Raw genomic sequence first — 10,468 nt, 5'->3', positions numbered from 1 at the left:
TAAAAAAAATAAGAGAAAATAGAAAAAAAAAAGTAAGAAAATAGAGGAAAATGAAAAAAAAATGAAAAAAAATGAAGAAAATGATAGAAAGAAAAGAAAAATATATGAAAAAAGGAGGAGATAAATAATTTGGAGAGAAGAAAATAAAATGAGAGTAAAGAGAAAGAAACAAGGAGAAGAGGATGAAGGAATTAAATGAATGAAACGATGAAAAGAAATAGAATGCTTATAAATAAATTTGTGAATTAGTAGTGAATTTAATAATAATTTAATTTATTATAAAACAATAATTTTTTACACGAATTTCAGAATTTCTAATTAATTTTTATATTAGTATCAGATATTATTAAAAAGAAAAAAAATCAGATTTCAAAATATAAAAATGGATATTTTTGTTCAAATTATAATAATGAATTCTAAAATTCATAATTAATTTTTAAATTAATAATAAATTAAATAATTGATATAACCCGTTATTAAATTTAGTCTATTCCTAAACATCGTTACTAATTTAATAACGAAATGAAATACATCACTAAATTTGTTATCAATAATGATTTTTAATTCATTATTAATTTAATAATAAAATTAATAATAAATTTATTAATTCATTACTAAATTATAAATTTATTAACAAATATTATTATTAATTAGTATCAGGCGTGAATCCATTGCTAAAATTTATTGCTATTTCAAATGATCTTTTAAGTATTTCAGTTTATTTTTTTAATCATTTTTGCTGTATTTTTTTTGTGATGTTCATCATGTAACTTGTGAAAAAAGACATATGGGTCGGCGGAATACAGTAATTTTAAATCATATATAATAGTCAGTACAAAACTATTAAATGATTTAAATTAATTATTTTAAATCAAGTGAAAAATGAATTTAAAAGTTATTTGAAACAGTTTGAGTCGAATTATTTCAATTGATATCAAAACCACCTTAGATAAGATAAATTGTGCGTTGCTAGTGGACCTACGAGAAAAGAGCTACTCATGTGAGACGAAGTGGAGCCGCCGGAAGTACGAGCGAACCACAATGGCCGAGGGTCCAGTCCTGATTTAACAATTATATCCGATTCAGTTGCAATAAGAATGTCGTAAATTTAGTAGGAGAGAGTGTGACGTTCACCCGATTCAATTGCGACGAGAACGTCAAATAATTCCTCCATTGTAGGGAATGGTTATCTTCTTTATTTATGTATTTAAACAACAACTATTAATCAATGAGATCATTAGAAAATTTTTTCAAACAGTTATTGAGTACTTAACTAAAGAGATTTCATATTCTCTCTTAAGTCGGTAAAAAATAGGTAGAAAGAAGGGAAATTCATCTTCTTTTACTTTTGACAAACCAGATCCCTTATTCTAAAGACCCTTAACTAGATCCCAAACAGGGTTTGTATCAATTTGGTATCAGAGCCGGAAATTACAGGAGAATTAATTCAGCAACAGCTAGACTATACCCTTATTATGTTCCTTGAGGAATAAGCTGCTAACAAGGTTGACAAGAAGGGATGAATGCAAAGCTTGAGGCTATTGCTCGTGATATTTCAAACTCAAATTCTGGTCCAAATGGTGAAGCCAGCAGTAATGTTCGCCCTTCTAAAAATAAAGGGACAATGAGAAACTCTGAAGGTTTAACAATTGTTCCAAAATTCTCCAAATTGGATTTCCCTAAATTCAATGGCCAAGAAGATCCTTTGGCATGGCTGAGTTGACGTGAACATTCTTTTAGACATCAGCAAACCAATGAAGAGGAGAAAGTTAGCTTAGACTCTTATCACTTAAAGGGCAATGCTCAAATTTGGTTCTTGCAGTTACTTAATGATGATCTGAATCCAACTTGGGAGGAGCTTAATCCGGCAGAGATGGAAGAGCTTTGAAAGAAGAATATATGTTTTAAATGTGATGAGCATTTTGTACGGGGACACCAATGCAAAAAGCTATTTTGGATCGAGCTTGATGGAAGTGAAAGCGACATGGATAAAAATGAAGACAACCCAGATGGGGAGCTCTCACCAGAAATATCATTAAATGCAATTACAAGCATTCAGAATTCTCAAACCATGCGCTTACAAGGAGAGTGGAATGGTAAACTTGTACTTGTTCTAATTGATTTAGGTATTACTCATAGTTTTGTGGCTGCCAAAATTGTTAAATAGGTTAATTCATATGTTGATAAGAAAGATGGATTGCGAGTTAAAGTGGCAAACGGTGAACAGTTGCACAGTCTAGGAATTTGCTGAAGTGCATTGCTTAAAAAGGGTTCTCATCCCTTCAAGGCTGATTTATTTGTCCTTCCTTTATGCGGCATCGATATTGTGTTGGGAGTTAATTGGCTACGCACCTTAGGTCCCATCATATGGGATTTCTCACTCATGAGAATGGCTTTGTCCAAACATGGCCATAAGATAGAATTACACAGAATAAAAAATTCTACCTCAAGCCACCTAGTAAGTCTTAATGCCATCTATAAATTCTAGAAAATGATGTCCAATTGCAAATTCTTCTGGCAGAATTTTCAGGAATATTTGAAAAACCGAAAGGGCTTCCTTCTAGCCGCAATTGTGACCACAGAATTCCCTTGGAGCCAAGTACTAAGCCGGTAGTGGTACGCCCGTGCAAATATCCTCATGCCCAAAAAGATGGGATTGATGTCTCTAATGGATTATCGAGAATTAAATGTTAAAGAGGTGAAGGATAAATTTCAACTACCTGTTATAGATGAACTATTAAAAGAATTTGGAGGGGCTAAATTTTTTACCAAATTAGATATGCGTTCGGGCTATCATTAGGTTCGAATGTTTTTGCAAACTATCAAGAAGACAACTTTTTGCATCCACCATGATCATTTCGAATTTTTAGTCATGCCCGTTGGCCTCATCAATGCTCCTTCCACGTTCCAAACATTAATGAATGAGGTATTTCAACCTTATTTGAGAAAGTTTGTTCTCGTATTTTTTGACGATATTCTCATCTACAATAGAACTTGGATTGAGCATTTGTATCATCTTCGGATAGTCTTTGAAGTGTTTTAGCTAATAAATTATTCCTAAAGAAATCCAAGTGCGACTTCACACAATCTCAGATGGTATATTTAGGCCATGTTATCTCAGCAACGGGAGTCCAAGCAGATCAATAAAAAATTTTCAGCCATGCTTAATTGGCCAAAACTAAGAATAGTTAAGGGACTCGCTCCGTGGATTTCTTGGGGTTAACCGGTTACTATGTAAATTTGTTAAAATTATGGAATTGTTGTTGCTCTTTTCATAGTAATGTTGCGACACAAATCCTTCCATTCAACAGATGCGGCAATTCAATCCTTTAGAAGACTTAAGGAACTAATGACTTACACTCTAATTCTTGCTATCCTAGACTTTAATCATCCTTTCATTGTGGAGTGTGATGCCTCTGATTCAGGAATAGGGGTTGTTCTCTTACAAAATGGCAGACCCATTGCCTATTTCAATCGAATGATGGTGGAATGACACCGTAACCTCCCAACCTATGAGAAAGAATTAATCGGGTTGGTTAAAGCGGTGAAGCATTGGCATTCTTATTTGTGGAGGCTATTACAACCTCAAATTTCTTCTGGAACAAAAGGTATTGTCTCCACCTCAACAAAGATAATTTAATAAATTATTAGGTTTTTCTTTTACAGTAGAGTACAAGGCTTGGCATTTAAACACTGTGGCTGATGCTCTATCTAGACGAGAGGAAGATTCAGTAATACTCATGGCTATTTTGATGCCTCAATTGGAGATTTTTTTATGAAAACCAAAGAGAGCAACAGGCTTCTACTGAAATTCAGCACCAAATATCTCTCATATAAAATAATAATGCTACAATTTCTTGGAATTTCAAGAATGGATTGCTACTCTTCAAAAATAAGGTATACTGGCCTAAAAATTCTCCATCCATTTAGGCAATCATTTCAGCACTTCATAATCAAAGCTATGAGAGGTACCAAAAGACTTTATTCAAAATTACAAGAGATTTTTATTAGGCAGGAATGAAGACACATGTGAAAGAGTTTCTTCGTTCTTATGATATCTGTCAGCTTCACAAGACCAAGAATCTTTCACCAGTAGGGCTCCTTCAGCCATTACCTGTTCCTACATAGATATAGTCTAATATCTCCTTGGATTTTGTAAAAGGATTGCCAATATCTAAAGGGAAGAATGTTTTGCTGGTAGTGGTGGACCGTTTTTCTAAATTTGCTCATTTCTTGCCGATTTCTCATCCATACACTATTATAAGTGTGGCCAGAATGTTTTTTGATAATATATTAAAGTTACATGGGTTGTGATGGGTGTCAAAATCACAAAAAATAACCTATTAAAAACCAACTATTATGAATTGTGTATAGAGAGAATATGATCGAATTCACAGGAAATTGACACTAAAAATTTCTAAACAATGATTAGGAAAAATAAACAATAAAAAAAGGGAGATTTTGATGATGAGTTAAAATAAAAATCAAAACAATTAAAGAAAGCGATAATTAAAAGAGAAATAAATTAATGTAAACAAACTCTAGTTGAAGTATAGGATCTATTTCAGTTTCGAAATTGATCATCGATACAAAAATACTTTTATTCGCTTCAATAAATTAGTTATAGCTATAGAATACGCTTCACATAACCAATATCTCCTTAGATTTTAAATTAATTAGAAAACGTTCGTGATCAAGCATAATTTAGTCACATTTTTATTATCATTATTACTGTTTAAAAATGTATTTTCCTAACTTAATTTGTGTTTTTATAATATTTTTGCAGAAAAGTTGAAAAATAGGAAATTGGAGAAAAATAACAAGAAATGCTGAAGAATCGATTTGGCCAAATCAAGTCCCAAAGAATGACCAAAGCAACTGCAGGAGGAGGAAGCTAAACACTCAAGACTTGATATGCCCAAGTTGATTTGTCCGAATCACTGGCCAAATCACCTGAAGAAAGCTGAAGCGGAAACCCGGAGGTGACTCGCAGAAACAATTTGGGCAAGTGATTTACCCAAATCAATTGACTCCAGCAAGAAAATACAGCAGCGCAGGAAAGGCAAAAATTCAAAAGTCTTAGAGTCCTATCCTACTTCAAACACAGTAAGACTAAACCTATGACACCTCCAGAAACCGCACCAAAGGAAGTTCTTCACCAAAGGAGATCTATTTATGCTAAAATACAAGATAAAGAAGGAATCAAAGACCATCAAAGACCAAGTCAAAATAGGATTCCAACTCTAAGAAGGATTAGGACTTCTCACCTATAAAAAGGGGCAGCAACCAAACAGCAAGATATCTTAGAATTTTCGACAGAAAGCTCCAGCAGCACCTTTCTCTCTCATTTTCTTCTTTCTTTCTCTTTTATGTGTTCTTTGTCCATCATGAGTGGCTAAAAACCTTTATCTCTAGTTAAAGACGGAGAAATTTCAGTTTTGTTATGAATTAGGAGATTTGAAACTCTATTGTTAAAACTTCTATTTTTCAATATTTATGCAACTTGTTCTTCATGTCTATTATTGCCTTGCTATTAAAATCAATAAGGGTCCATTGCTTTTAATTGCATAAGTAATATATTATTAGTTTAAATGATTTAAGTCCTTAGATTATTTGAACACAAGTAACAATTGGTTGTATGATCTAACTTAACCACGCGGTTGGTAAGGTTAGAATTATGTTTCTCTATTTCTTAATGCAGTTAACAGTTGAAAAGTGAAGAACCCCAATGATGTTTCTTGGCAACTTGTTAACTAGTGTTTGATTAGCGAACCCTCATGAAACTAAAACTAATGAGGAATTTGGTCGTGAGAAGCATCTTTCACAACGTAAACTAATTTATTGAAATAAATAGAAGTATCAAAGCATCAATGATCAATTACAAACTGAAATGGATCCTATGCTTCAACTAGAGTCTCTTTTTATTATTTATTTACTCATCCTTTTTTCATTGCTTTCTTTACTACTTTAGTTTTAATCTTGGTTTATCATCATAAAAAAACAACTCCCTTTACTTTACTTTTATCATTGATTTGCGCAAGTCATTGCTAGGAAAAGTCCTTAGTGTCAAATCCCTGTAGTTCAACCATATTACCACTATCTACAGTTTTTAATTATTGATTATTAATAGGTTTATTTTTTACGGTTTCGACAACCGCTATCAGTTTGCTAATTAACTCCTAGCTAACAAATCACTCAAAGAATTTCTTTAGAATTTTAATTTATCAACTGCTTTAAGTATTAGAGAGACCTAATTCTAACTGACCAGCCGCGTGGTGAGTTTGAGTTAAATTATACAACTTCTTGGTTGTTACACTAATTAATACTTATGTTTGAATAACTTAAGTAATTACGGATTTCAAGCATTCAAACTAATAATATATTACTTTGAAATAAAGAACAATGGGCTCTATTGATCAAATAACAAATTAATAATAATATGTAGAATATAATTTGCATAAATATTGAAGAATAAAGATAAACAATTGAGTTTAAATCTCCCAATTCATATAGAAACTGAAATTTCACCCTAATTTCAACTAGAAATAAAATATTTAGCCACTCATGGCTTTCAAAGAAAATACAAAAGAGAAGAGAAGTGAAGAAGCAAATTTGGTGTTGGAGAGATGATCCTCAGATATCCACAATGCTTGGCTTATATAGGCGCTTAACCCTAACAAAATCCTTTTGGAAATAATATTTCTTCTTTGTTTTGAATTAGGATTTCTTCCTTTAATGTGTTTTTTTCAAGAATAGAATTCCTTAATTTGAGGAAGACTTAGTGTCGCATTGTTTGAGGAGATTTCGCGTGGTTCACCGACTTTTAATTGAGAAGGCCTAGTCTTTATTTGCAAATCTAGATTTTTTTTTCCCGCTCACTATTTGATTCTGTGTTATATGTTGATTTACCTAGATAGTTTAGGCAAATCGAATGGGAAAATCACTGTCTGAAAATATTTTACTTAGCCTGCCGGTCTAGGCAGTCCCTGAATTCTGTGCAGTACAATCATATGGAAGGTTTGCCCAAATCGACTGGTCAAGTCAGTTTCAATGCTGACGGGTGTTGAATCCGTTAATTTAATTTTACTTCCCTTTTCTTGATTAATAATAACTTGTAGATAAGGTAAGTGAGTATCGATTCCACATAGACTTTAACTTTGTTTAATTTAGATGACTAGTTGAAATAGAATAGTAGTTTAATATAAAAAGTGAGAAGAAGAGAGTTTTTTATGAAATTGGTTTTTTGCCTTGGGCAAGCCAAAAATACTTAAAAGAAAAATAAACAATGCAATTAAATTTGAGAAACAAATAATTAATTAAAAATTCAGCTGAATATAATCAAATTAAGGTGTTTTGCGGTTGATCATCTATTAGGAAAATAATTCATTTTATTATCTATTGTTTGGTTATAGTGGTCAAACACGCGAATCCCACCAATTCTTCCTTATGATTAAATTAATCTGCTTCGCGCTTAAATTAATTTCTAGTTAACTAATAACCCCAACATACATGTAGATTTAATTAGTCAACTGCATTAAGAGAGAAGAATCCAAACTTGATCAATAAAAACACATGTTTTATTTAAATCAAATCTACTAATTCCTTAACATAAACTAATATGTTAATTGCTACTTATTATTAACCCAATTAAACAATTACAGATTTAATTGAATTAATTAGCAATATGCTGTATTCCTAAGATATTCAATGGACCCCTTGAATTCTCAAGAAAATAACAATGGAATTGGTATTCCTCAAATTCAGAAATTAACAGAAAATAGAAATAAGATAAAAAGGATTGAAGTACATAATCTCACAACTTGAATAAAACCTCAATTTAAATTAACTTTCAATTGAAAATAATTATTTAGTCTCTAAGGGCCATAATACAATTGCAAAACTAAAGAAAAGAAGGAGAAAAGAAGAAGAAAAGAAAAGAAGAAGATGGAGAAGAAGAGAGAGGGGGGCGACGACACCAAGAGAGGAGGAAGGGGAGAGAAAAAAATATGATGATGCCCAGTTTTAATTGTAGAAGTCTTTATATAGGCAAAAAAAATAAAATTTAATAATTTAAAATAAACTCTACTACTCCTATCTTATCCCTATCCTAATCGGATTATGTTTGATCCAACTTAAAGCTGATCTTATTCTTGCTTAGGGGCAAAACCGGGCTGAGGTGGCAATTTTTGAAATCTGGAGCTGTCCATCGCCTTGGGCTATAGGCTTGCTGTAATACCCGGCTAGACTCCGGTATCGGAATTCCTACCGTCCGGTGGAATCTCGGATGTCGGAGACCTCTAGAAGGGGTAGAATGTTTTTATAAAATGTTTTGATGCATTTTATGGTTTTAAGTATGAAATAAAATGAGTTTTTGCATGAAAATAGCTTTGGAGGAAAACCCAGGTTCGACCGCCGAAACTCAAGTTCGGCCGCCGAACATGCATGCGTTTTGGAGGCACGTTAGGCCCCCGAAAGCATAAGTGAGGGACATCCAGGTTCGGCCGCCGAACTTCACTTTCGGCCGCCGAACTTGCATGTGTTGTGGAGGCACGTTCGGCCCCTGAATGTGGCCTGGCCAGCCACCTATAAAAGGGTCCCTTAGCCGAAATGGGCGAGCCTTCTCCCCATTTTCGGCCACAGCGAGCTTCCGACCTCCCTCTTGCAAATCTGGTGTTCTTCCTCCAAATCTCCACCATTTTCTTGAGTTTTCAACTTGGCATTGAAGTTTTCTTGAGCTTAGAGCAAGTTTGAAGCTTGGAAGACTCAGGAACTCATTTCCTTGGATCTCCCAAGTTTAGGTCGTCTCTCTCGATTTTCAAGAGGTAAGAGCCGATCTTAAGCTCATTATATGTTTTAAACAAGTTTTATGAAGTTTCTTTGGGTAGAAATGCATGCTTAGGATAGTTGAGCTTTGATAGGGTTTTATGTATGTTTATGGACAATGTGTGCTTGATGTGTATGTTGAAGTGTTGTAGTTGGGGTTTAAGTTAGTTTGGTGCCCCTAGGAGCTTGTATGCATGTTTTGGTTGAGCTCTATGCATAATGAGAGGTTTGGGAGGCGAAATGTGCATGAGGAACCAAGTTTCTGCCCTTTTGGCAGAAACCAGGTTCGGCAGCCGAAGGGATTTTCGGCCGCTGAACCTGCCTGTGAGGTAGCATTTCGGCTGCCGAACCCCTGCCCCCGAAAGGTGACTTTCGGCTCTGTCTGGGACTTTCGGCCGCCGAAGGTGCCGCCGAACATGCATGAGTTTCGTCTCTGTCTGGGAGTTTCGGCCGCCGAAGGTGCCGCCGAACCTGCCTGACTTTCGGCTCTGGAGGGACTTTCGACCGCCGAACCTGCCGCAGAAAGTGCCCTGTCCAGGCCTCCTTTGCATGTTTTTTCTATGATTGTTTCATGATGTTTTAGGGGGTTTTTGGGGAGTAGTTTATAGTTATGTTCAGGTATGTTTGGTCCCTCATTTGAGTCCACCTGTGTAGGTTCGGACCCGAGGAACCGAGGACCCCAGCAGTGAGTTCAGCTGCTTCGGTGTTGTCAGAGTCAGCCAGAGGTGAGTGGAACTAAACTTAATCTTTTAAATTGAGAAATTTAATGTTTTACCATGTTTCATGCATCATGATTATGCAATAGGATGATTGCATTAGTTTTCAGGAATATGCCGCATTGCATCGATTGTTGTTGATGTGGGTGAATATTGGATGACCCAATTAGTCCATGACAGGAAGACCAGGACCCCATTCTACGGCCTGGCACAATGTAAGGAAAGACCAGGACCCCATTCTACGGCCTGGCACGGTTATGGGACTCGAAGACCAGGAGCCCAGAGGAGGCCCTGGGGCAATGGTAAGTAATGTATGTTATGACAGGAAGACCAAGACCCCATGCTACGGCCTGGCACAATGTTAGCTTGGACTAATTGGTGACAAGTTCACCCAACCCTTATGTGAATTGTCTGTGTTATGATGCATTTCATGGAGCATAGTGTTAATATGTTTTTCTATAGTCCTACTCACTGGGCTTTTAGCTCACCCCTCTCCCTTTACCCCCAGGCTTGCAGGTTCAGGATAGAAGAGGAGGTCGGTTAGAGTAAAGATTGTTTATGTAATAGATAGAATGTGGACATGACAAATCATAGAACGATGTAATGTAAAAGTACAGTATAGTTATGTAATGAGATGACGTTTATGGATGTTAGAGATGTGCTTGACCATAGATTGTTGTATCCCTTTCTATACATGATCTTAGAGATTTTTATGATGTTTATGTAAACCAACTCAGCTTATGTTATGTCACCCATTGGGGGCATTGATGAGATCCCACTGAGGGATCAATGTTATGATTATGTTATGTATGATGTATATGCGCAGGTTGAGTTTGGTTAATGTATATGGAAAGAAAAGTTTTAAATTTTTGTGTATGTTGTTGATCATGTATGGGATTTTACAGGTTTTCAGGTTACAGGTCAGGCTT

Source organism: Manihot esculenta, chromosome 14 (genome assembly GCF_001659605.2).
Source record: "Manihot esculenta cultivar AM560-2 chromosome 14, M.esculenta_v8, whole genome shotgun sequence".
Lineage (NCBI taxonomy): Eukaryota > Viridiplantae > Streptophyta > Magnoliopsida > Malpighiales > Euphorbiaceae > Manihot > Manihot esculenta.
The sequence above is the reverse complement of the archived record's forward strand: the minus strand, read 5'-3'. Positions refer to the sequence as shown.